The sequence below is a fragment of the Hemiscyllium ocellatum genome, chromosome 3, assembly GCF_020745735.1.
Source record: "Hemiscyllium ocellatum isolate sHemOce1 chromosome 3, sHemOce1.pat.X.cur, whole genome shotgun sequence".
NCBI classification, from domain to species: domain Eukaryota; kingdom Metazoa; phylum Chordata; class Chondrichthyes; order Orectolobiformes; family Hemiscylliidae; genus Hemiscyllium; species Hemiscyllium ocellatum.
In genome coordinates, this window is record NC_083403.1 from 81,883,587 (window position 1) to 81,909,796 (window position 26,210).

A 26,210-nucleotide genomic window follows, 5' to 3' on the forward strand; every position below is an offset into this window, starting at 1 on the left:
ACATATTGAATGCCAATATCTGTGAATATGGAGTGCACATGGTAGTACTACGGAGCAAGCTGTGAGATGTTCTGCCTGGTGTCCAACATTGGAGATCCTTTGGGATAAGCAGCAAGCTGAATTCATCAGGTACCTGCTCTGGTTTCCAATGTTGAGTTTTCTCATCAGCTCATTGTTTTGTGATTTTGATAAGCTAATATTAATTTTGCAATTTGGGCTATGATCAAGGCACTTAACAAGCAATGATCCACTTCACATGGCAACTCAGTACTACCTAGTTAGAAATTTGAGAAAAGCTTAAAAAATGCAGTGCATTGCTCCCAACGTCAATACAATTTTGCCACAAATTTTGGATAACCGAAATCACTCAGACCCTTGTAAGATTCCATCTAGAGTGCTAAATTTTACTATAACTCAACTCAGTGTAAAGTTTTTGCATGTTTTATGAAGGATTTCTCTCCATGAGGCCTGGCAAGTTTTCTCATACTGTCCTTCCAAACTTCCCTCATTATCTCTGCATCATACCCAGCATCCTACTTATTGCATTCTTCCACTTGACACAGGCAAATGTATTAATCAGTACAGAGACTTCTCAGGATTCCAGGAGCAGGCACCATGTTTAAAACCCAACTGACACCTACACAAGCATTAATAGTCTGCAGTTGTTGTGTGTTTTTCCTGACAATTGCCTCAGACATATCAGACAGAGGGAAGTTGGCACTCCAGTTTGATGAAGGTCCTCGTGGCTAAGGAGGAGGCCTGGGGTGAGCTCAGTGTTCACTGCCTCTGGACTGGTGCCTTGTGCACAAGGTGGAGGGCTGGAGGAGCAAAAGTGAGTTGGAGTCACCAGGTTGCTGCTCTGACTTTCATGTTTGGAATTGTTGCCATTTAGTTTCTATCCAACAAGTGAGAGAAAAGTAAAGTCCATATCGATGAGGTGAGAGGCATAATAATGAGAATGTTAATTCATGCAATTCAGCATCCTGCTGCTCCTTGGTGAGAATTTCACTGGGAGTTCAAACTGTGGCTTGAAAGATGCTTCTTGCTCTGGACATCAGGAGTCTCCTTACTGCTGATCACACACAATTCTTCCAACTTTTCCCAACAATGCCCATGTCATTCCATACCCGGGAAGATTCCATCTAAAGATTGCTTTCCTTGCTCAAATTGGTGAGTAGAATCAGAACTTCATGGTGTATAAAAGAATTAGATAATTGTATGCTCATGCCCAAGTGGCTAATGTAATGCAATGAATACCAAACAACAAGAGGCTCATGGGAATAATTGAATGTTACAAAAGATATATACATTACAGTGGGGTACTGGGCTAATGGTCGGATACTTGGTAGTGTGGATGAGCAGAGGGACCTTGGTGTCCATGTGCACAGATCTCTGAAAGTTGCCACCCAAGTAAATAGTGCTGTGAAGAAGGCGTATGGTATACTGGCTTTTATTGGTAGAGGAATTGAGTTCCGGAGTCCTGAGGTCATGTTGCAGTCGTATTAGACTCTGGTGCGGCCGCATCTGGAGTATTGTGTGCAGTTTTGGTCGCCATACTATAGGAAGGATGTGGAGGCACTGGAATGGGTGCAGAGGAGGTTTACCAGGATGTTGCCTGGTATAGTAGGAAGATCGTATGAGGAAAGGCTGAGTCACTTGGGGCTGTTTTCATTGGAGAAAAGAAGGTTTAGGGGTGACTTGATAGAGGTGTACAAGATGATTAGGGGTTTAGATAGGGTTGACCATGAGAACCTTTTTCCACGTATGGAGTCAGCTATTACGAGGGGGCATAGCTTTAAATTAAGGGATGGTAGGTATAGGACAGATGTTAGGGGTAGATTCTTTACTCAGCAAGTCATGAGTTAATGGAATGCCCTGCCAGTAGCTGTGGTGGACTCTCCCTCTTTATGGGCATTTAAACGGGTATTAGGTAGGCATATGGAGGATAGTGGGCTAGTGTAGGTTAGGTGGGCTTGGATCGGCGCAACATCGAGGGCCAAAGGGCCTGTACTGCGCTGTATTTTTCAGTGTTTCTATGTTTCTATGTTACAATGAAAAATCTTACTAACCAGACTTCCTCAGAACTGGCATAATGGCAGAACATGCAGCAGCTAAGAGTAAGACTCAAACCTCCCAGGTAATCCTCACTTCTAGACACAGAATAAAATACCTGTATGACATCAGAACATTGACAGACTTTCTTTATTTCTTATCAGCCCTAGAATCCAAACTTCACATTTCCAGAAAACATTACTTTCGCTGAAGCAATTTTTTTTGATGATAAAGCTTTCTAGGAGTTTGGCACAAGTGGAGTTATACAGCAAAGTATGTTTGTTTCACCTTAAAATATGCATTTTTCCTCTGTAAAAGAGTTTGCTTTAGCTCATGAATGAAGCAAGATAATTTAACAAAGATGCTTACTTTGTACCGCATTTCTGAATCTTCTGAAAATCCAAAACTGTAAATGTAGATATTGAGACACAGCCAAAGAGTGATCTGTTTAGAAAGGTTGCATTGATTGTTGTGGATACACATCATCGAATGTATGTCCACAATATCGCAGAAAGAGACAAACCTGACCGGGCAATATTAATCGGAGGCAAACCTTGTAGTCAGTCTGCTCATATGAAGGTCCCACAAGCATCAGTGAGATAATGGATAAGGAGATCCACCAATATTTTAATAGTTTTGGCTGATTTATAAATTTTACTGAGGATACGTTTCCTCTTCTTCAATGATTTAAGTTTATTGAAAACAAATGCTTGGTGACTGACAAATAACACTGAAGCATTTGATAAAGTTAAACCTTTACCTGTCATTAATACAGTGCTGCTGATTGTAAAGTCTCAATAAAGAACCATTCTGCACAGGAATAGGAAATAACTTATCCTGGAGGACAATGGAAATTAAGAGCCAAGTCAATTTTCTTTAGCTGATATATTAACCTGATACCTTAACCACGTAGATCTTTATTACTCCTGCTCTTGATTGGTTAGCTAGTCTGACTTACTAGTGAAACATGCATGAGTTGAACTATAATCGGACATGGAGTTCTTCACTCTTGACTCATGGAGTTCAGCATGATATCGAGCAAGTCGTAACAGTAAAGTTTATTGAAAACAAATGATTGGTGACTGACAAATAATACTGAAGCATTTGGTAAAGTTAAACCTTTACCTGTCATTAATACAGTGTAGATTATAGTTGGAGATTACCAGAGGTTTTGGTCAAAGGTTTGCAAATATGATGATTGTTTTCTTCCTGTTTCAGACATTAGGAAGTGTGTGGTCAATAACCTGCGATTTATCCTTGTGTATCTATGTAATCTAAAGTTAATAGCCAACTTTTATTGTCATTTTCTTTCCAAAATGTTCTTCCATTTCTTCTGAGGGTGATGACTGAAACAAAACTGTTGCTCTGTAAATACTTTGATCAACAAACTTACTTAATATTCACGAAAAGAAATGAGGTAGAGTTACTGGTTCTTCTGTTAAAATAGAAGTAACACACTTCACTGACAAGCAAGTTCAGGAAGACCCCAGCATCTGAACTATCATTGAAAATGTCTCTTGGCTAATACTTGCTTGGATAGACAGAATAAATCTCAAAAGAGTAACCAGATTCTGTTCAAATAGCCAAAACAATCAGAAACATTTCACAACCACAGATAGGAAAAACAGCACTGGCGTTGAACAGCATTATGATAATCTCTCCAGCTCCTGTCTTTATCCCTGTATTGTTTCGGTGCTGTCAAGACTGTTTGTCCACCATACAGCCATGGAGAAAGTGAGGACTGCAAATGCTGGAGATCAGAGTCGAGAGTGTGGTGCTGGAAAAGCACAGCAGGTCAGGCAGTATCTGAGGAGCAGGAGAATCAACGTTTTGGGCACAAGACCTTCACCATGTAGCCATGCCTAGCAATTGGCATGTCCAGTTGTGAAGAGCGATAGACAGTTAAACAAGTAACAGGAGAACACATGCACAACATATCAATGACTACAGAGTCTTATAAGTGAGAAAAGCAAGGTGAGAGGTACCAAAAGTATAACCTTTTTCTCAGCCTCTTTCTGAGTTTTCCATCATCACAAATGCCAGTCTTCAGTCAGTTTGATTTACTCTGCATAATATCACGAAATGGTTGAAGTCCCTAGATACAGTAAAGGCTACAGACCAGGCAATATTCCAGTTGTAATATTGCAAGTATGTGATCCAAACCAGCCAAATTGTTCCACTATTGGTTTAGAACTAACACCTAACTGACAATGTGAAAAATTGTCCAGGTCATTTCTATCCACAAAAATAGGATAAATCCAATCCTGCCAATGACCACCCCGTTCAATTCCTCTCCATCCTCAAGAAAATGATGGAAATTTCATTTCAGAACCATCAAGTGACACTTACTCAGCAATAACCTGCTCAACCTTACTCATTATGTGTTCAGCTTCTCTTAAGACCTCATTGCCCTTGGCATCAAGTTAGACTTTGAACTGACTGACAATTAGCCTGAATAGAATTGAAGTGAATGGAACTTGGGGAAAACTCTTCACTTACTGGTGTCATATAGAATGCAAAGGAAGATTTTCTGTTACTTGGATATTGATCATCCGGAAGATTTCTACAGGAATTCCTCATGATAATGTCCAAATCCCAAGCAACGTTAGCTGCTTCATTCATAAGCTTCTCTCCTGCATGAGATTAGGATTAGGAATGTTCGCTGATATTGTGGTTTTTGGTACATTTGTAACTCCTCAAGTAATGAAGCACTCCATGTCTGCCTGCTGTAATATCCTGAGGATATTCAGGCTCAGGCTGAGCAATGGTAGGTAATATCCAAGTCAGAGAAGTAACAAAAAAATGACTCTCTCCATCAAGAGAGATTTCAACTACCTCCACTTAACATTAATTCAACAATCCATTGTTGAATTACCCATCAAAAACATTCATGGGTTAACATTGAATAGAAAGTTAAAGGGGCCGCCCTCAAAAATGTTGTGACCAGAAGAGAAAATCAGAGGATGGGAATTCTCCAATGCCTCTCTAACAGCATTTCCCAATCTCTAACACCTAGATTATCAAGGACAGCAGACATTTGGAAACAGCATCATTTTCGAGTTCACAAGTCATATGCCTCCTCAATTGAAATCAGATCCCTGCTCCTTCATTGGTGTTGGATTAAAATACTGAGAGCTCAGTCGCTATGAACACAGTGGGGGTACCTATCCCACAAGGACTGCAGTGATTTAAGAAGGCAGCTCACCACCATCTTCTCAAGGATAGTTAGAAATGAATAATAAATGTACAGTTTGCTGGTGATGTTCACAGTTCATGAGCAAACAAAAAATTTGTAAATGTACCATAACTTTCTCTAGTTAAGTGCTCAAAGTTAATAAGTTCACTCCAGCAAAAAGTTCAAACTCTCATTATTTGCTGCATTTCTATCTCCAGTTAAAACAAATTTCTCATATCCTGATCATCCTGTTCAATGGTGAACTGAGTTCCAGGCTTCAAATCCTATCCACTTCCATAAATCCCTCTGTCCATCACCACCTCAGCCAGATTTAATGGCCCTAAAATTCCACACTATCTTTGGCATTGCCTTGGTGTAAAATGAGGCAACTCACTCAACTGGCCAACACATTGTGGAAGAAGCGATTCTCAGCTTTCCATCCTAAAAATGAAGCCCACAATTTTTCACGTTATTTTTCAAATAAAGTTTCTTACTCCCCAAATACCATTTGACCTGCTAACTGTTTGCAACATCTTCTGTCTTTCCTCCTTTTCACAAGCAGATCATACATGCAGCCTTCCACCCGACACAATGGATTTGGTATTTCTGAAATTCATGATTTGTATGTTCCATTAAGTTGTAGTACTTCAGTCTTGATACAAACATCCTGCAGCCTTTTATTTAACCCAGTACTGTAATGTGATTCTTGTATTTGTTAGCTTGGGGATGTGGTCTGTCAGTACTTAGATTTATTTTTAATGTTGATAGTTGCATTCTCTCAACTTCGGCTGTCATTGTATTTCATTTAGTTGATTTTGTTTTAAATGTGATATTTTTTGGATAGATCAATTCAAATGTCTTTTTCAATTCATTTCCAGCAAACTATTCTCATCACTTTGCCAACCCTGAAATGTCATTATATGAAACCAACTTTGCTGAAAAGCTGAAACAAAACAGAAATTGCTAGAAAACTCAGCAGATCTGGCAGCACCTGTGGAGAGAAATCAGAGTTAACATTTCAGGTCCAGTGACCCTTCTGCAAAACTGATGGTCGCTGGGAAAAGATAGTTATACAAACTAAAGATCAGGTCATGGAGGAGAAGAGGGGTAAACGATAGAGATGGAGCCTGCAGAGTGAAAATCAGGTGGCCAGACAAAGGAATGTGAAAAGCTCAGCCTGGGGAAATGAATAGCTGGTAATGGGTCCCTTAGCAGCTAGTAATAGGTTTTTTGTGTAACAGCTAACGTGATATCAAGACCTAATGTGTGGGTGTTGGGGTAAGGACATGGGAGAAGTTGCTCAAGCCCAAAAATTGTTGTACTCGATATTAAGTTCAGAAGGCTGCAGGGTTGCTAAAATAACTCCACACTGGCTGGTGTCCCGTCACCAAGTCATCCTTTATTTATATGGGCAGACATTACACCTTCTGCAATTACATGAACCAATTCCTCAAAACAGGGGAAAAGAAGCTGATGAGTGCTGCAGCAGACAAGTGGGCATGAAGGAAGGAGTGCAGCAGTTCGAGCAGATCAACGACCACATACAGATGTGACATCTGTGACCAGGACTGTCACTCCAGCATTGGTCTCTTCAGTCACAAGCGACATTGCTTCAGGGAAGCAGAAAGCTAGATCAACGAGGATGCAAACCATGGTCAGCCATGACCAAAAAGGGCCTCACTCAGTTTCCCCAGCTCCACTGCTACTGTTCCACTGATGCCAACTTCGACAAGGGGCCTCCAAAATGTCGACTTTCTTCCTCAACCAGGGGTTCTCCGCCACCACAAAGCCCTCAGCTGGGCCCAACCCATCTCCCACACTCCAGCCCTCACCCTTTCTCCTCCCTCCCATAAGAGTCCTCATTTACCATCCCAGCTACCATTTCCACCACCAACAGACACATATTCCCCTCCCTTGTCAGCCTTCCGCAGGGACTGTATCCTCCAAAACACCATGGTCCACTCCCAATATGTGTTGCAAGGCTGTGAGGACATTTTGGAGGCTCCTTGGACCCTCTTGTGGCAGAGAGGTAGTGTCTTTACTCCTGGACTGAGAGGTCCATGTGCTTCAGCGGTGTGTAATAACACCTGAAGGTTGATTAGAAAAATAGGGTAAATTTTTAAAATAGAATGGAGCTAAAAGCAGGTGTCTCTGATACAATGGGAATTAAGTAGAGGAGCCCTGCTTAGTGTAGTGGTAGTGTTCTTACCCCTGGGCCAAGAGGTTGGGTTTACATTCCACTTGCTCCAGAGATGTGTATTCATATCTCTGAACAAGTTGATTAGAAGAATAGGTTAATATGTTTTTTTAAATGTGGTAGCACAGTGGTGAACTGTTAGCTCATATGATTAGCTGATGGTGTTAGAACGACTACAATCGTAAGTTCAAACCTGATGCTGTACTTCAACCAATGTGTTAAAGAGAGCCCTCTTGTGGCACAGTGATAGCACACCTATCTCTGAGCTAGGAGGCAAGGGTTCACATCTCAGAAGTGTTTACAGTAGTAATAATGCTGAACAGGTTTACTAGGAACTATCTTGATGGCGTGGTCAGACTCTGATTAATTCTTCACTGGCACACAATCATTTTGTAGTGTTGTCTCATGAATCCTGCAAACATAACATGTATCCTTTTGATATTTCATTTTCTCTACCTCCTCCTATACCCTCTACCCCTCCAAACCCCTCTTCAGCTTCAACCCACTCCTCCACCTCCACCACCCCAACCCATCCTCCTCTTCACCTGCCACCTCAATCTCTTCCTCTGCCATTGCAAGCTCCTCCTGCTGTTCCTTAGTTACCTCGACCACCTCCTCTTATTCCTCCACTCCTCACTACCACAGCCTCCTCTGTTGCCTCAGCCCCTGCCCACCTCTGCTATTTCCTCCTCAGCTGCTGAATCCACTGTTGTCTTCATTTTACCAGGCCAGGGTGACTCAGGATATTGCAGAGGTCACCTTCTTGCAGTTGTAGGGATAGGACATGTGTACAGACTTTGTGCATTTCTCTCCCTCTTGCCTTTCTCTGCGTTTTGCCTCTCTCAAACCCTTGTAGTTTTCCCCTTCCTTTTTGTTTAATTCCTGTAAAAATAACCTGTCTGATAATGTCAAAACAATCCAACTCCAGACATTGCTCCTTGTATCTAAAAATGCAGATGAGATACTAGGAATGCTGCAGCAAGTAACTTATTTTCTGACTCCCACAAGTCAGGAGTGTGATGGAATACTTGTTTGGATGGATGTAGCTCCAACAACACTCAAGAAGCTTCACACCATCCAGGGCAAAACAGTGCATTTGATTAGCACCACACTCTCAAATATTCACTCACTTAACTACCAGCAAACAGCAGGAGCAGTGTGTACCATCTCCAAGATGCACTACAGAAATACATAGCACCTCCCAAACCCATGATGACTCCTATACAAAAGGACAAGAGGAGCAAATCCAGTGGAACATTGCTACTGCCTGGAATTCCCTTCATGACGGCATTGCAGATGCTCCTACACCAATCCGAGGCATTGATTTGAGAAAGCTGCTCACCATCACCTTCAAGGGAAGCTTTGGGATAGACAGCCAATAAATACTTGCCAGCAACAATACCCTCAACCCTTGAATGAATAGAAGGAACTCCACAGAGTCACAGGAAGGAAGAAAATATTTCTGTGGTCAAAGTGACATAAAATCATAAATGCATTAGGGTAAAATTCCCTTTATCTGTTTTAATAACATTATTAATTTTATTTTAAAAAAAGTATTAACTTCTCCTTAAATCTCTAAATCAATACAAAATTTCCTTTATACCTGTTTCGGAGATAGCAAAGGCTATCCGAATAGGGAAGTGCTCTCCAAATGGCAAATGTGACTTTGTTTCTTTGAAACATCTGATATCATTAATGTCAAGCGCATAAGTCCATGTGTTACAGTTTAAGGTGACATTAGGAGTAAGACTCGATCAGAAAGTTCAATGTCATGGAGTCATAGAGATGTACAACATGGAAACAGACCCTTCAGTCCACCCTGTCCATGTCGACCAGATATCCTAACCCAATCTAGTCCCACTTACCAGCAACCGGCCCATATCCCTCCTAACCCTTCCTACTCATATACCCATCCAAATGCCTTTTAAATGTTGCAATTGTACCAGCCTCCACCACTTCCTCTGGTACCACCCTCTGTGTGAAAACATTGCCCCTTAGATCCCTTTTATATCTTTACTTTCTCACCCTAAACCTATGCCCTCTAGTTCTGGACTCCCTGACCCCAGGGAAAAGACTTTGTCTATTTATCGTATCCATGCCCCTCCTGATTTTGTAAACCTTTATATGGTCAACCTTCAACCTCTGACATTCCAGGGAAAACAGCCCCAGCCTGTTCAGCCTCTGCCTGTAGCTCAAATCCTCCAACCCTGGCAACATCCTTGTAAATATTTTCTGAACCCTTTCAAGTTTTACAACATCTTTCCGATAGGAAGGAAACGAGAATTGCTCACAATATTCAAACAGTGGCCTAACCAATGTCCTGTAGAGCCACAACATGACCTCCCAACTCTTGTACTCAATACTCTGACCAAAAAAGGAACGCATACCAAATGCCTTCTTCACTATCCTATCTACCTGCAACTCCACTTTCAGGGAGTTATGAATCTGCATTCCAAGGTCTCTTAGTTCAGCGACACTCCCTAGGACCTTACCATTAAGAGTATAAGTCCTGCTAAGATTTGCTTTCCCAAAATGCAGCACCTCGCATTTGTCTGAATTAAACTCCTTCTGCCCATGTCTCAGCCCATTGGTCCATCTGGTCAAGATCCTGTTGTAATCTGAGGTAACCTTGTACTGTCAGAACTGCCAGAATTCCAAAAGAATTTACAGTCATGCAGATGGGCAGTAATCCCACACTTAAATAACTCCACAGAGGCTAATATCCCATTATCAAGTCACACTTTATTTACACGTGCATTGTACTTAATATTGATCCGGCTTCCTCATAGCCAGCTCTCAGAGTGAACAGAACATCTGACAATACTATTCATATCTGTCAGCAAAGGCTCCCTGAATGGACTAGGTTAACAGCCCCAATCAGGAAAGACATATTTTATGAGGTCCACCAAGCTGACCTCATTACAATCACTACACACAATAAATCTCAGAAAAATGGTCACTTTCACAGCCCAGGTGTATTGACTTCCCCCTGGGAATCTGTGCTCAGTTGAAATTAATCTTAAGTAACCTTGGATTATGGGCCAATTTCAATGCAGATTCAATCATCATGAGGGACAGAGCTACTCCAGTCCCTGTTTCCCAGTTAGTTAGTTACCAGAGCATGGTGTTGAAGTAGTGTGTGGTTTTGATAAAATGAAGGAGTTACAGGTTTGTGATGGAAATAACCATAGAGAGAGAGAGAGAAAGACTGCAGAAATTGTCATTTTATGGGAAAAAGAAGTGTTTTGTAGATACGAATCACTATAACCACTTTATAACACAGTTACTTTACTCCAAAGTATAAACTAAAATGTCAGGAGAAAGAAAAGCTGTCTTGCAAAGGTGAAGGGTCGATATCCCTGAAGTGAGGGAGGAGAAAAAACCTAATTCATTTAATCAATAGGAAAGTAAACTTCTGAGTTTTAGTTAAATCCTGAAACGACATGTAATTCTCACGCTGTGGGGAAATACATACAATTGTTTTACCTCCAAAACAGAAGAGATCAAATGCATAATGGATTTTTGATGCATCCTATTTGTAACTGTAAATTAAACCCAAAGAATGTGTTTCTCTCACGCACATACACACACTTCACTTCCAACTGCATGTAAAGATATTGCATCATCTTTTGAATTTTGAAGTGCAGCAGGAAGCAGGCATTCTGAAGCTGCTGGAACAGCAAGATAACTAATGAGTGGCAGACTTGTTAGAAACTGTTTGATTTATGTGGCAACGTGCTGAAAAGCTTGGTTAGCCTCCAAGGAAAATACAACTTGTAAAGTATGAAAACACTCGAGCACACTTTGAATACTCTATTTTGTTTAAGTAAATGCTGACAAAAGCAATTGTGCATCAGTTGTAACAGAGGTTTTTGAATATTCCTTTTTGTGAATCTACAGACTAGGCATAATTAATGTTGAACATGAGAAATTTCTTGTGGAATGGTCACTGGACCTGAAACATTAATTCTGATTTCTCTCCCAGGATGCTGCCAGTCCTGCTGAGCTTTTCCAGCAATTTCTGGTTTTGAAATTTCTTCAACGACCCCAGTTAAAATAGTCACTGTAGCGTTTCTATGATTCTATGATTACAATAATCACAGGGGTCATCAATATGCAAGTGGTTTTGGAAAATCAGGTTAGTAGCAGACCTCAGGAAAAGGAATTCATGGAATGTCTATGAGTTGGTTTTAAAGGGGTCCTCACAGCAGCTCAGTGGTTAGCACTGCTACCTCACAACACCAGGGAACCAGGTTCAATTCCAGCCTTGGGCGACTGTCTGTGCCAAGTTTGCACATTCTCCACATTTCTGCATGGGTTTCCTCTAGTTTCCTCCCACGGTCCAAAGATATTCAGGTTAGGTGGATTGGTCATGCCAAATTGCCCAGTGACAAGGGATGTGTAGGTTATGTGGAATAGCCATGAGAAATGTAGGGTTATGGAGATAGGGGTTTCTGGGTGAAATGCTCTTCAGACAGTCAGTGTGGACTTGCTGGGCCAAGTGGACTGTTTCCATACAGTAGGCTTTCTATGGTTCAATGTCACCAATCACAACCAACAATTGTAGAGTTTGTCACAAACCTCAATGAAGCCAAGATTTTCTTTGTACTAGCATTCAAAGGTTAGATTACTTACAGTGTGAAAACAGGCCCTTCAGCCCAACAAGTCCACACCAATCCTCTGAATAGCAACCCACCCAGACCCCTTCCTCTACATTTACCCCTTCACCTAACCCTACGGGCAATTTAGCATGGCCCATTCACCTAACCTGCACATTTTGGACTGTGGCAGGTAACCAGAGCACCTGGAGGAAGCCCATGCAGACACAGGGAGAATGTGCAAACTCCACACAGACAGTTGCCTGAGGCAGGAATTGAACCCGAGTCTCTAGCGCTGTGAGGCAGCAGTGCTAACTACTGTGCCACTGTGCCACCAAGATGAGTTCTGGTAAATTGTATTTTATAGGTACTTACAGATATAAACATATTAAAATATTCTATCTGTTTTACAGAGCTCATAAATCAGGAAAGAAAAATGGCTTGTCAAGAAACCAGGGTTTGATATGAATAGAGCATTTGCAAATGTACATATTACTGACCTGGAAAAAATTGACTGTAAGGGTGAGTAAAGCAGATTCAGTGATAATTACCAAAAAGAAATTGAATAAACTCTCAAAGGGGAACATTTGCAATGCTGTGAGAAAAATGCAATGGACTGCGACTAATTGGCTCAGTCTTTCAAAGACTTCTCAGGAACACCCTGGCTTGAATCATGTGATGCAAGCAGAATCTAAAGCTACTGTAAAGAAAGGACATAATGGATTTGTAGCCTGTAGTGAAGCTGGTGGGAAACTGAGGGACAAGTGAATGCAAATTTCAGATGAAGCTGATGCAGATAAGAATATCTCAACCTCACTGCTCTTGCATCCTCTGATGATATTGCAGAACCAAATTCTTCCCTAATGTTCGGCAGAATTTTCACAATCAGAATGCCAACTAGGCTCAAGAAATTCAAGGACTTTGTCCACAGGACAAAACCAGGGGATTAATCTGGATGTTAGCCCGTTTGTGACATTTTGTTCTAGATGTTAGGACAACTTCTTTTGTATCAGGATTATCACTCAAATGCCTGAAACTCTTTCCCAATAAATGTTGGGGGAACTACCTCCATTACACGGACTTGGTTCAAGAAGCTGGATCATCACTATCTTCTCAAAAGCATTATCATTAAATACAGCTTTATATAAACCAGCACTTATATCGATTGGATGAACAAAAACACTCCCAAACCAAACAAAATGCGAGCATCAACCTGTTTTTTAAATAGATCATAACCATATTTACGTCTGTAAACACACACACAACTGACATTTAACATTTCTGATGCTTTTAGTCTGAATACTCTCATAGAATTGATTCTTGCTGAGTTTCATGATCTGTGGTTATGTAGAGTATTTCATCAATCATGTTCAAAATGGCATTTATAACAGACAAATCAAAATCTGTCTCTTGCCCAGCAATTAAGGAATATCTTCTAAAAAGGTGATTTTAATTTCCTTTGGGCTGATGCAATCAACTTTATGCTTCAAATTAAGATCTCCGCTGGAAGAAAATTGGATCTCAATGCATTGATCTTATGGGTGAAGTCTTTCATTTTGAGTACAAATCTGACAATGGAAGTAAAAGTGGGTGGCACGGTGGCACAGTGGTTAGCACTGCTGTCTCACAGCGCCAGAGACCCGGGTTCAATTCCCGACTCAGGCGACTGACTGTGTGGAGCTTGCACGTTCTCCCCGTGTCTGCGTGGGTTTCCTCCGGTTGCTCCGGTTTCCTCCCCCAGTCCAAAGATGTGTGGGTCAGGTGAATTGGCTATGCTAAATTGCCTGTAGTGTTAGGTAAGGGGTAAATGTAGGGGCATGGGTGGGTTGCGCTTCGGTGGGTCGGTGTGGACTAGTTGGGCCGAAGGGCCTGTTTCCACACTGTAAGTAATCTAATCTAATCTAATCTAAAAGTGGGGCATGACTTCTGCTCAGGAGTCATTGCCTTTTCTTGTGTAATTAATGTCAGCTTATTACGTGCATAGGAGTGAGCACCATGACAACCCTTGAACCAAGGTAAGCAGGAAGTCAACACGTTGTTCATTCCCTCAAAGGTTCAAAGGTTCAGGCAGTAAACACCCTACAAACTAGGATAATCTCTAGGGCTGTTGAATACATTTTCATGTCTTCTGTCCTCAATAGAAGGCCAGATCAAAAGAATTGAACTTCCCATTCCAATTAAGTTCGATGTGCATCTTTCAATTCAGTACAATCTGCAACTAAACATTCTAGTCCCCCTTCCCCAGACTGGCTTCCTCCTTAGGCTGGGCAGACCTCTACCATCAGACAAACAGATATTTACCCTTGGCAAACCTCCTTGATCTGTGTACATTACACTGCAGCCTCCTTCCTTTCCATTCAAGCAACTTAGACAACTACCATCCAAATCTTATCCTTAGCATTGTATAGTCATATGTACCCCAAAGAGGATAAAGCAGTGGTTACTTCAAATTCCTGGAAGAAGATTACCTCCCCTTCTACACACCACTTCAAAGCCACCCTGAATCCAAAGGTACATTTAGAACCTAATTGGAATGGGGCACCCAATCCTAGTGAGGTGATCTTTTAATGAGGATGCAAGACATGAAGATTTATGCAACAGAGCTTCCCAAGTTTGCCGTGGGGAAAGTTAATACTCACCTGGAGATTTACTTTACTAACCAGTCAATTTTACTTTACTAACCATAGTGATATTACCACTATGCCCCCTGCCTCCCCCATTTGTTTAGTTCCAAATACCATGCACCTGTAAATTGAAATGGACATGGGAAAACCTGTCGTAATTACATAGAGATCAAATTAGATAAGTTAAAAGAAAGAAACCACTGTCGAGATGAAAATGATTAACCTTTTTAGTTTTCTAATAGTTTCTAAATAGTTAGATCTCCAGGGGCTTAATAGCACACATCCCTGTAGTATTTACATGACTGCTTTTAATCCATTCAAGTTCCTCTTTAAAATAGGTTACTTCAGCAGAATAATCCAGGCCAAGGGAACTTCCAAACTATTTGAGTTAGGGCTTCCTTTAACTTGTCAAACATTTTGAAATATTTAACATGCTTGTACATTCCACTGATCGACTTTGCTCTTGACTCACAAAAGTATGACTAATATTTGGATGGATTCTAGACATGTCAACTTTTCACTTTTCCACTGACAAGACCATTATCATCTATAAAAATAAATGTGCTGGTGGCTTGCCAGAATGGATTGAAATTATAAATCATCCTAAAAAGCTTTGAATCAAGTTCAGGATTGCTTACTTTATCTCATCTCTTATTCTAATAGCCAAAATAGCTTGTCAAAAATGATTTTGATGTTGTTTTCATAACTCACCAAACTGATCATTTGCACAAATGTTAATAGGCATAATTCTTGGCCACAGGAATGTTAGCACCATAGGCAAGGTAATGAAGGAATTACGCTGAATTAGACTTTGAAATAAATAAGAATCTGCAACAATAGCATGTTCTTTGATTATCCAGCTGTTACCATGCAATCCAAAAACCAGTAAGTAAGAATAATAAATTGCTAAATTGTTCCATTGTAGGTAAAATGAAAGGTCACTAAGTAAAGCAATTAAATTTTGGTTTATGCGCAGCAGGACAATGGTCTGAGGTTGTAAATCTATCTTTGAAACTTTGTCCCCATATATTCATGTGTTTGATAGACAATTGTATGCTTGAGGATAATAAATCCAAGCTACTTCTATTTTATGCATCAGACTAAAGGCTGTGTAGCATTTTTTTTCTATTGAATGGAATATTTATTTTAGTGTAAATTGAGATCTTCTGGTGTACATAGGAATCAGATGACAATTTTCAGATACCAGTCAATTTAAAGGGATTACTGGAAGCTATTGAGAAAATAGGTTTTGTTTTAAGCTTTTGTTTATTGATGGAAAAGAGAAATAGAGGTGCTTATAAAAATTTCCACCTACCTATTTATCTTGTGTCTCAAAATGAAATTGCCTCATTTGGTCATGTTGGCTTTCAGTTTTAGGACTTCATTATGGAAATTCTTCAGGTACCAATTATGATAAAATCAGGCTGGTTGATTTTACTTTGATTTGAGGATAGGGTTTTTAACCATTGCATCTTCGTATGACTGAACAGCTCAATCCTGATCAACATACTTTTGAGCAGATTGGACAGGATATCCCTTGAAGCAGTCAGTCCTAGAATACAAGATTTGTGTCCTGTTCTTACGTCTCCTGGTAATAATCTGCCTCATCTATAAGATGTCGTCACCCAAAGCATAATGCAGCATAAAACCATAAGATGAGTTATTAAGTAAAAAATAGGCTGGCTAGGCTGGAAGCTTTTTCATGGGAGGTGACCTTATAGAGGTTTATAAAATCATGAGTGGCATAGATAAGGTGAATGGCAATGATCTTTTCCCTAGGATGGGGGAATTCAAAACAAGGGGACATATTCTTAAGGTGAGAGGAGAAAGTTTTAAAAAGGACACAAGCAGCAATGTTTTATGCAGAGAATAGTTCATATGTGGAATGAACTGGCAGAGGAAGTGGTGGATGCAGATACACATACAACATCTAAACAAAATTTGGATAAGTACACGAATAGGAAAGGTTTGAAGGGATATGAGCCAAATGCAGGCAAGTGGGACTAGTTTATTTTGAGAACATGGTCAGGGTGGACTAGTTTAACTGAAGAGTCTGTTTCCATAGTATATAACTCTATAACTCAATGTAGAAGTAGAAGTAGGCCATTCAACCCATCGAGTTGATGCCAATTTGAGCAATTGCTAGTATACTCTCCCAGTCTTTAATGTCAACATGGCTACACTTCAAGGGGAGCGTTAGAATGTCTCTGAATTTTTTTGCTTACCGGAACTTTGACCATTTGAGAGATGATAAAACAAGACACACATCAGTAACACCAGTCAGTGTCCAATATTATCAAGGTTGATTTTGCAGGAGTTTTGGCTGAAAGCTTGTGAGGCTTGATTCAAGACGGACACTGGCATTTGTTCAACAGTCCTTCCAATGAACTTGCAGATATAATTGGGATAAAGTGAGGACTGCAGATGCTGGATATCAGAGTCGAGAGTGTGATGCTGGAAAAGCACAACAAGTCAGGCAGCATCCAAGGAGCAGGAGAATCATTGTTTCGGTATAAGCCCTTCCTCAGTAATGCAGATGTGATTGAAGCATTTTAACTGGAATTATTTCCTGCTCTTATGTCTCACTAGTGTCACTCGCACACAGTCCAGGGCTCACTACAGTATGGTACAGTGACAGAAACTGTCCTGTACACTAGGATTATTGTTGACTTGTGAATATCTTTATTGTGAAATAATCATTTTTGTAGTTTGTAGAAGCCTGAACTGATACAGCTGATTCACTGTATGATTTTCTTGCTAACGGTGTCCTTTTGAGAGAGAAAGTATGCAACTTTCTCAACAAATTCCAGAGACTTTCCTTCAATATATATATATATGAGATGACTGTTGATTTATAATTTTGCTTTACCAACCAAAAAAGACAGGACACGTTTTCTGTATTGAGAACTGAAGAGATCGAGAGTAGTTCTCATACCTTGCACAGAGTGGACAACAATGTTGCAATCATGTTGATATTGGTAATGTTAATTCTGGCATGAGAGTATCAGCATTGAAGTATTTTACATCTTGGTGGTATTTAATGCTGACAGTAAAGGAAAGTTGAACTTTTATGAGGTGAACAGCTACTGTAAATTAGATTACTGACAGTACGGGAGCTATTGTGCAGCATTGTTTGACATAAATCAACAGATTTTGAAGGCATCTGTTTCTAATTTCCCACTGAAGATAGTTGCAGTCATATCATCATGAAACAGTTGCATGTGATGAAGTTTCTTGGATGTCCAAATCTTTTGAGTACAATGTCCAGATTCTCATGATTTACTGAGTCAAATGTTTTGATCAGGTCAATGATTGCAACAAACTGTTCCTAATTCAGTCTTGAGATCACGAAACAAAATAAGACATAATGGTTAACACCGAACTGTCCACTTAATGTCCTTAATCAGTCACATCACTCCATAAGAATGTTGAGGACTGACATCCCAATTTCTACAAATATGTTTCACTAACTTGCTAAACTTACAGTTTTTATGATATACCATGGTGTATACCTACACATATAATATTTCTGTTTCCTCGCTCATCAATTTTAATTTTTTATTTATTGATTTTGTGGAATGTAGGTATTGCTGGCTGGCCAGCATTTATTGCCCGTCCCAAGTTGCCCTTGAGAAGGAGATGGTGAGTTGCCTTCTTGAACTTCTGCCGTCCACCAGCTTTTGGTTGATTCACAACGCCATTAGTGAGGGAATTCCAAGATTTGGACCCAGTGATAGTGGGCGATGTTTTTCCAAGTCAGGGTGAAAAGTGGCTTGGATGGAAACTTGGTGATGATGATGTTCCCATGTATCTGCTGCCCTTGCCCTTCTAGATAGAAGTGTTCGTGGGTTTGGAAGATGCTTTCTGAGAATCTTTGGTGAATTGCTGCAGTGCATCTTGCAGATAATACACACTCTGCTACTGAACGTTGGTGATAGTGGGAGTGGATGCTTGTGCATGCAGTGCCAATCAAGCGGGATGTTTTGTCCTGGATGGTATCAAGCTTCTGGACTGTTGCTGGGGCTACACCCCTATTGCTCTACATTTATCCCTGACTACTGCATCTAACCTATACATCCCTGAAGACTATGGGCAATTTAGCACGGGCACAGTGCTAACCACTCAGCCACTGTGCCACTCCCGGATATCCTGGAGCTGAGATGATTGATGTTCAACAACCATGACAATCTTCCTACGTGTCAGATGTGACCATAACCACTGGTGAGTTTGTCCTCTGATACCCATTGATTCTAGTTTTGCCAGGACTCTGTGATGCCACGCTCAGTTGAATGCAACCTTGATGTCAAGGTCTGCCACTCTCACCTCAGCTGGAAATCCATGTTTGAACCAATGCTGTAATGAGATCAAGAGCTGAGTGCCCCTGGTGGAACCCAAACTGGGAGTCACTGAGCAGGTTATTGTTTGAGCAGGTGCTGCTTGATAGCACAATTAATGACACCGTCTATCACTTTACTGATGATCGACAGTAGACTGTTGGGACAGCATTTTGGATTAGTGGTCTGGAAGAGCACAGCAGTTCAGGCAGCATCTGAGGAGCAGCAAAATTAACATTTCGGGCAAAAGCCCTTCATCAGGAATAAACGCAGAGAGCCTGAAGCGTGGAGAGATAAACTAGAGGATTGGCCGGGTTGGATTTGTCCTGCTTTTTATGTGCAGGACATATTTGGGCAATTTTCCACATTGGTGGGTAGATGCCAGTGTTGTAAGTGTACGGGTACAGCTTGGCTATGAGAGCAGCAAGTTCTGGTAGGCTTCAGGACTATTGTTGGAATGTTGTCAGGACCTGTAGTCCTTACTGTATTCAGTGCCTTCAAACATTTCTTGCTATCAAGTGGAGTGAATCGAATTGGCTGCAGTCTGGTATCTATAATGCTGGGGACCACTACAGGAGGCTGAGATGGATCATCCACTTGGCACTTCTGGCTGCAGATTGCTGCGAAAGCTTCGACCTTATCATTGAGGTGCAGGGCTGTTCCGCCATTGGGGATGAAGATATTTGTGCAGCCTGTTCCTCCAGTGAGTTATAGAGTCATAGAGGTGTACAGCATGGAAACAGACCCTTCGGTCCAACTCCTCCATGCCGACCAGATATCCCAACCCAAACTAGTCCAACCTGCCAGCACCTGGCCCATATCCCTCCAAACCCTTCTTATACATTTGCCCATCCAAATGATTCTTAAATGTTGCAATTTACTAGCCTCCACCACATCCTCTGGCAACTCATTCCATACACGTACCACCCTGTGAGTGAAAAAGTTACCCCTTAGGTCTCTTTTATATCTTTCCACTCTCACCCTAAACCTATGCCCTCTAGTTCTGGACTCCCTAACCCCAGGGAAAAGACTTTTTCTATTTATCTTATCCATGCCCCTTATAATTTTGTACACCTCTATAAGATCACCCTCAGCCTCCGACGTTCCAGGGAAAACGGCCCCAGCCTGTTCAGCCTCTCCCTGTAGCTCAAATCCTCCAACCCTGGCAATATCCTTGTAAATTCTTTTCTGAATGCTTTCAAGTTTCATAACGTCTTTGCAATAGGAAGGAGACCAGAATTGCGCACAATATTCCAACAGTGGCCTAACCAATGTCCTGTACAGCCGCAACATGACCTCCCAACTCCTGTACTCAATACTCTGACCAATAAAGGAAAGCATACCAAACATCTTCTTTATTGTCCTATCAACCTGTGACTCCACTTTCAAGGAGCTATGAACCTGCACTCCAAGGTCTCTTTGTTCAGCAACACTCCCTAGGACCTTACCTTAAGTGTATAAGTCCTGCTAAGATTTGCTTTCCCAAAGTGCAGCACCTGGTATTTATCTGAATTAAACTCCATCTGCCACTTCTCAGCCCATTGGCCTATCTGGTCAAGATCCTGTTGAAATCTGAGGTAACCCTTTTCGATGTCCACTACACATCCAATTTTGGTGTCATCTGCAAACTTACTAACTGTACTTCTTATGCTAGCATCCAAATCATTTATATAAATGACAAAAAATAGAGGACCCAGCACCGATCCTTGTGGCACTCTACTGGTCACAGGCCTTCAGTCTGAAAAACAACCCTCCACCACCACCATCTGTCTTCTACCTTTGAGCTAGTTCTGTATCCAAATGGCTAGTTCTCCCTTTATTCCGTGAGATCTAACCTTGCTAATCAGTCTCCCATGGGGAACTTTGTCAAATGCCTTACTGAAGTCCATATAGATCAGATCCAGTGCTCTGCCCTCATCAATCCTCTTTGTTACTTCCTTATCCAACCCCATTCACAGCTGGATGTGGCAGAATTGCAGAGCTTAGATTTGATCTAATTAATTTCCCACTTTCTTCCCCCTCAAATGTTGATTGTGAGTTTTATTGGGGTGTAACTTCAAGGCATTGACAATATTCCAATCTCATACCCATGTGACAATCATTGATTTGCAATTGTATCCATTAAGTGCTGGCCAGCAAACTTTACACAGATAGAGATATAGGTTTGAATTTTCTTGCTGTGTCATTTTAGAGAGTTTCATGGAAGTTTTCCCATCATGGCCCATTGTAACATTCTTATGTAATCTTCCACTGCTCACTTTATTTATTATGCATCTGGGCTCCACAGTTCCGTAATGTTCTGGTTTGCAATCAGTAAGGTTCTAATTTTTAAGCGGTTCAAATTACCCCCCGATTCCTGAGCCTGGACAATAGTGCTATTTCAGAAATGTGAAATGAAGAAGGCAGTAGGCAGGTGCTTCAAGGCAAAAGAATCTCTGTGTGTATTTAAAATACAAAAGTTAATTATAATACAAGAAAAATGGTAAAGGCAATAAACAAGGAAGTTGACACAATCAATTGTACAGAGAACAATAGTACTGTTAAGTACACTGTTAGCTAGATTGACACTATGGAAACTTTTACTGACACACACAGAGAACAACAGTTTAATTACAGAGTCTTTAATTCAGAATTCCTACCTGGGGCCCCAATACCTTCCGCTCCCTGCTAGCCAGGTCGGAACTTTGGAATCTCAGGAGATTAAGCTCATCACTGAGAAAACATGGTTTGAAATAAGCCTGACTGTTCTCGTTTGCCAGACCTTGAGCCTGAATGAAGACTTCAGACTGTGTAAATCTTTCAATTGAGTTGAGTCTCCTGATGCTGTAAGGTGTGTAATGGATCCACCAGGTAGGTACCTGTCTTTTTTTAACTATCTGCTCGTTTTGCAGACCCAGTTTTCACCTCAGGATGTGTCAGGCCTTGTGGTGTAAGTCAAGTCACTTGGTTTGCAGAGTTTGTCAGTTCTTGGTTCTACTAGTCATAGTCGGTTGCAGTTGGATATCTTACTTCAGAACAGGCCAGTTTCTGGGAGCTCTTGCTCGGAAGCTCTCCAATAGATGATCAGGTAAAGTCAGGGCCTGAAATTATACTGGGCCCCTTACCTTCACGCCAAATTAGTGCTTTCCATTGTGTTTCTGGTATTTCCTTCTGAAGTTAATTGGTTTTCCACTTATTAAGAGTCTGTGTGAATGGATTTCGATTGAGGTTTATGCTTCCGTGCTGGGGCCAAAGTGTAAAAGCTCTCTCGGACTAGAGTCTATTAGTTTTGGTTGATAGTTTGTTTAGAGAAGAGGTATAAATTGGAATTCCAGGTTGAACAATAGCCCCAGACAGCGCTCTGCATTCTGCTGTCTGTGTTATGTATTTACCGCAGCTCAATCCAGCTACCCTTTCCTTTTTAATGTTTTTAAAGTCCAGGGTTTTTCTCAGTGTTCCAGATATTGGAAAGGTCCAGGGTGTTGGCAAGTTATAGGTCCTTAGCATTTAGTCATGTAGTTCCAAAGGGGGAATGTTCAGTGCTGCTGGGATCATCTAGTGTTCACTCTGTGACCAACATTTTTAAACCCCAGCTGGGCAACAGCTGCTCCTAGCCACGTCCTACGATTCAATGTCTACTCTTCACCCATTATTATACGGGAAATTACCAAGAAATGGAATTTGGTCACTCTAGTTAGCAGATTCAGCCCTGGTGGACCCTGGGGGTGGTGGAGAGGAAGGGTCTCATCTCTCTTTCGGACTGCAAAAATAAGCCATAGCACCAGAAGTTGGCAGCCTAGAATTAAAATTAGAATTACGGTTTTATTATCACATGTACTCAAGTATAGGAGCACATCAGTACAGTGAAAAGTGTATAAAGTCACCTTTCTCTAACGCCACCCCATTTACAATTTCAGAATTTTAAAAAATGCAGAAATAAAAGAAAGCCAAAAGGTAAAGAGATCAAATTGAGGTATTCAAGATGATAAAAGGTGTGGATAAAATTGATGTGGAGCAGATGATACCTCTTGTGGGACATTCTAGGATAGGGGATAGGAAATTTAAAACAGAATTGAGGAGAAATTATTTCTCCTCAAGGGTTGTGAACCTATGGAATTTGCTACCCCAAAGTGCGGTGGATGCTGAGACAGTGAGTAAATTTAAGCAGGAGTTCGACATTTTTAATTAGTGATGGGTTGAATGGATATGGAGAGAATGCAGGAAAATGGGGGGAGGAGCATAATCAGCCATGATTGAATGGCTGAGCAGGCTCAATGGGCCGAATAGCCCAATTCTGTTTCTATATCTTATGAACTTACATCAGAAAAATGTTCAGTTCTTAAAGCCCGAGTCTGATCTCCATGAAGGAACCACTTATGCAGGCACCCAGGCCTAGCCATGGCCTACAGTCTTGGACAGCCTACAAGTCTCACATTGATCACCGGGAGGAGCCATGTGCTTGCTGCTGCTGCTACTACCGTCTCTGACCACTGGGGAGCTGCCACCATTCCACTCACTGCCGATGCCAAACCTACTGATTATACCATTGGAAAGGCTTTAAAGGAAAGAAAAATATAAAAAAGAGCAAAAGTAAAAATAAAAAGAAAGGCAGAAAGCTGACAGGGGTGAATAAGTCCCGGGCTCGGGAGCCTATACACAGTCTTGCTACTCCGCTGCCATCTAGATAGGTCCCTGAGTAAGTGTAGTGTCTCTGGTAAGAAGAAATATCCACCAAAAGATGGTCACTGACCTTCTGTAATCTGCAAGGATAATACCACCATTGGCTGTCTGCTATGGAAGAGACTACATGTTTTCCATTTCACAGAATCATAGAATCCTGATAGTGTGGAAGCAGAGCATTCAGCCCATTAAGTAGACACCAACCATCTGAAGAGCATCCCACTCTGACACCGCCAACCCCCCCCCCCCCACCCCACCCCACCACCATCCCACCGCCACCCCACTATCACCCCCAAACTATCCCTGTAATCTTGCATATACCACGGCTAATCCAGCTCACCTAATCACCCCTGTACAATATGGGCAATTTAGCATGGCCAATCCTGCTCAGGCATCAAGTTGAAGATGACCATCACAGGACAGACAACACTGTCTCATTGTTGCAAAGATCACAATGAATGCAAGAGTAAAAAGGCTTTCCACCTTGTGGTTTGGACTTTTGACCTTTAGAATTTCAATTTCTCTCACCCATAGAATATGTGTTAAACTATTGTCTTTTGTTTGTCTTATTTGTGATCAAAAGTATGTGAGGGGAAGCAGTGGAAGGGGCATAGCTTAAGTTGCATACATTAGAAATCATTTATTTTCACTCTTGCTAAAGATGTGTGTTACAATAAATATAGTTATTACTGTTACTGAAGAAAACTGGGTGTGGTTTATTTTTGTTTTGGGTAGCAGTCAGTCTCACACATTCTAATTCTGCCACTGTATACACACCTCCCACCAAGCCTAATGAACTACTATTGTCCTCACTATTGCATGCAGTATCTTCATTCAGTGGTTCATACCTACCTCATCTTCCCTTCCTGCCCTCTGCACTTCTTATTCATTCACTGAAGACGCCTCAACACATCTCCTACTCCACCAGTAACTGCACTTACAGCTCATTTCATCCCTCTCAATTCCTGTTTTCTTCTCCAATGCGGGAGAAAAATGTCATACGACGGAACTGAGAGGCAATGGCAGGTGGTAGGGTGGCTAACTTTCATATGTACACACGCTACAAGAAGATCTTCAAACTTGCTGAAGAGGCTTATTTAGATTAGATTAGATTACTTACAGTGTGGAAACAGGCCCTTTGGCCAAACCAGTCCACACCGACCCACCAAAGCGCATCCACCCAGGCCCATTGCCCTACGTTTACCCTGCACCTATCACTACGGGCAATTTAGCATGGCCAATTCATCTAACCTGCACATTTTTGGACTGTGGGAGGAAACCGGAGCATCCGGAGAAAACCCACGCAGACACAGGGAGAATGTGAAAACTCCACACAGTCAGTCACCTGAGGCGGGAATTGAACCCAGGTCTCTGGCGCTGTGAGACAGCAGTGCTAACCACTGTGCCACTGTGCCGCCCACTGCCACCGTGCCGTCCCATATGGTGAATCTCATACATACATTTCAAGGCAACGCAATAGGGTTCATTGCGCTATGTGCCCTCCCATTACCATCATTGTGAATGCATTCTTAACTTGCTAAAGGTGGTATTCCTACCTCACAACCCATGGCCTCAATCCATTTGTCTAGCACCCACAGCATAGTATCTGCCTCAAAGAGGCTGACCCATCAGCCCATCAGCTCCTCCTCCACCTCTGAGAACGATGCCATACGTCCATCAGAGGGGGTATCAGCAAGACTCTCTCCTGCACTCTCCTGTAGCTCAGATACTTTCAGCTCAATAGGCTCTTAATCTCGATTAGTCTCAAGAGCAGTCATTGGCATATCCCTGCAGCTGATCAAGGCAGAAACATCCCAGGATTGCTGGAGACCAGGCACTTGCTAAGGACCATGGAAAAGTTAAAGATGGTGTGAGCCATTAAGAACTAAATGCAAATTCACAGACAAGCACAAGAGCAGCAGGCAGGTTTGTGCAAGACACTCAGTAAACTGGATGGAATGTTGGAAGAGTCCATCGATATGCTCAGTCACATCCTAGCTCTAGTATTCATCCATCCAGCTGCCTGCATGGGAAGGTTAGCAGCCACCATGGAAAGCCAGATCTACTAGAATGCTCCATGAATACTGGAAATGCAGCGCTGCAGTCCATCTCTTTTAACCAGTGGTGTTCAGTGCCAGTGGTAAAGCAAGGGGGAGCAAGAGATCTCATTTGCAGCTGAGGAGGTTGTTCAGGAAGTTTTCAGTATGTCTGGGTTTTCTAACCACAAATTTCACATGGCCCTCCACAGATCATGTCCCTTCCGTCTCAGCTGTGTTCCCCAGGATCACACCCAAGTCTAATGGAGGGAAAGAATGCATTGAGGGCACCTTAGGGTGGCAAGGGTAAATACTCTCACATGTCTGATTGACTGTCACTTTAGTTGTATTACTTACTGACTATGGCCCAAACCCTGGACTGGATGGATGCAGATTGCCAAGCACATAACTGACTGTGACAAACCCTTTGGACTGTGATTGGAAAATGCTCTTGACTGAGTATGGCCATGGTTGAGCCATAATTCCACTTCACTGCCTTAAAGACTACACCTTGTAAACTTTCTGATTTGTCCAT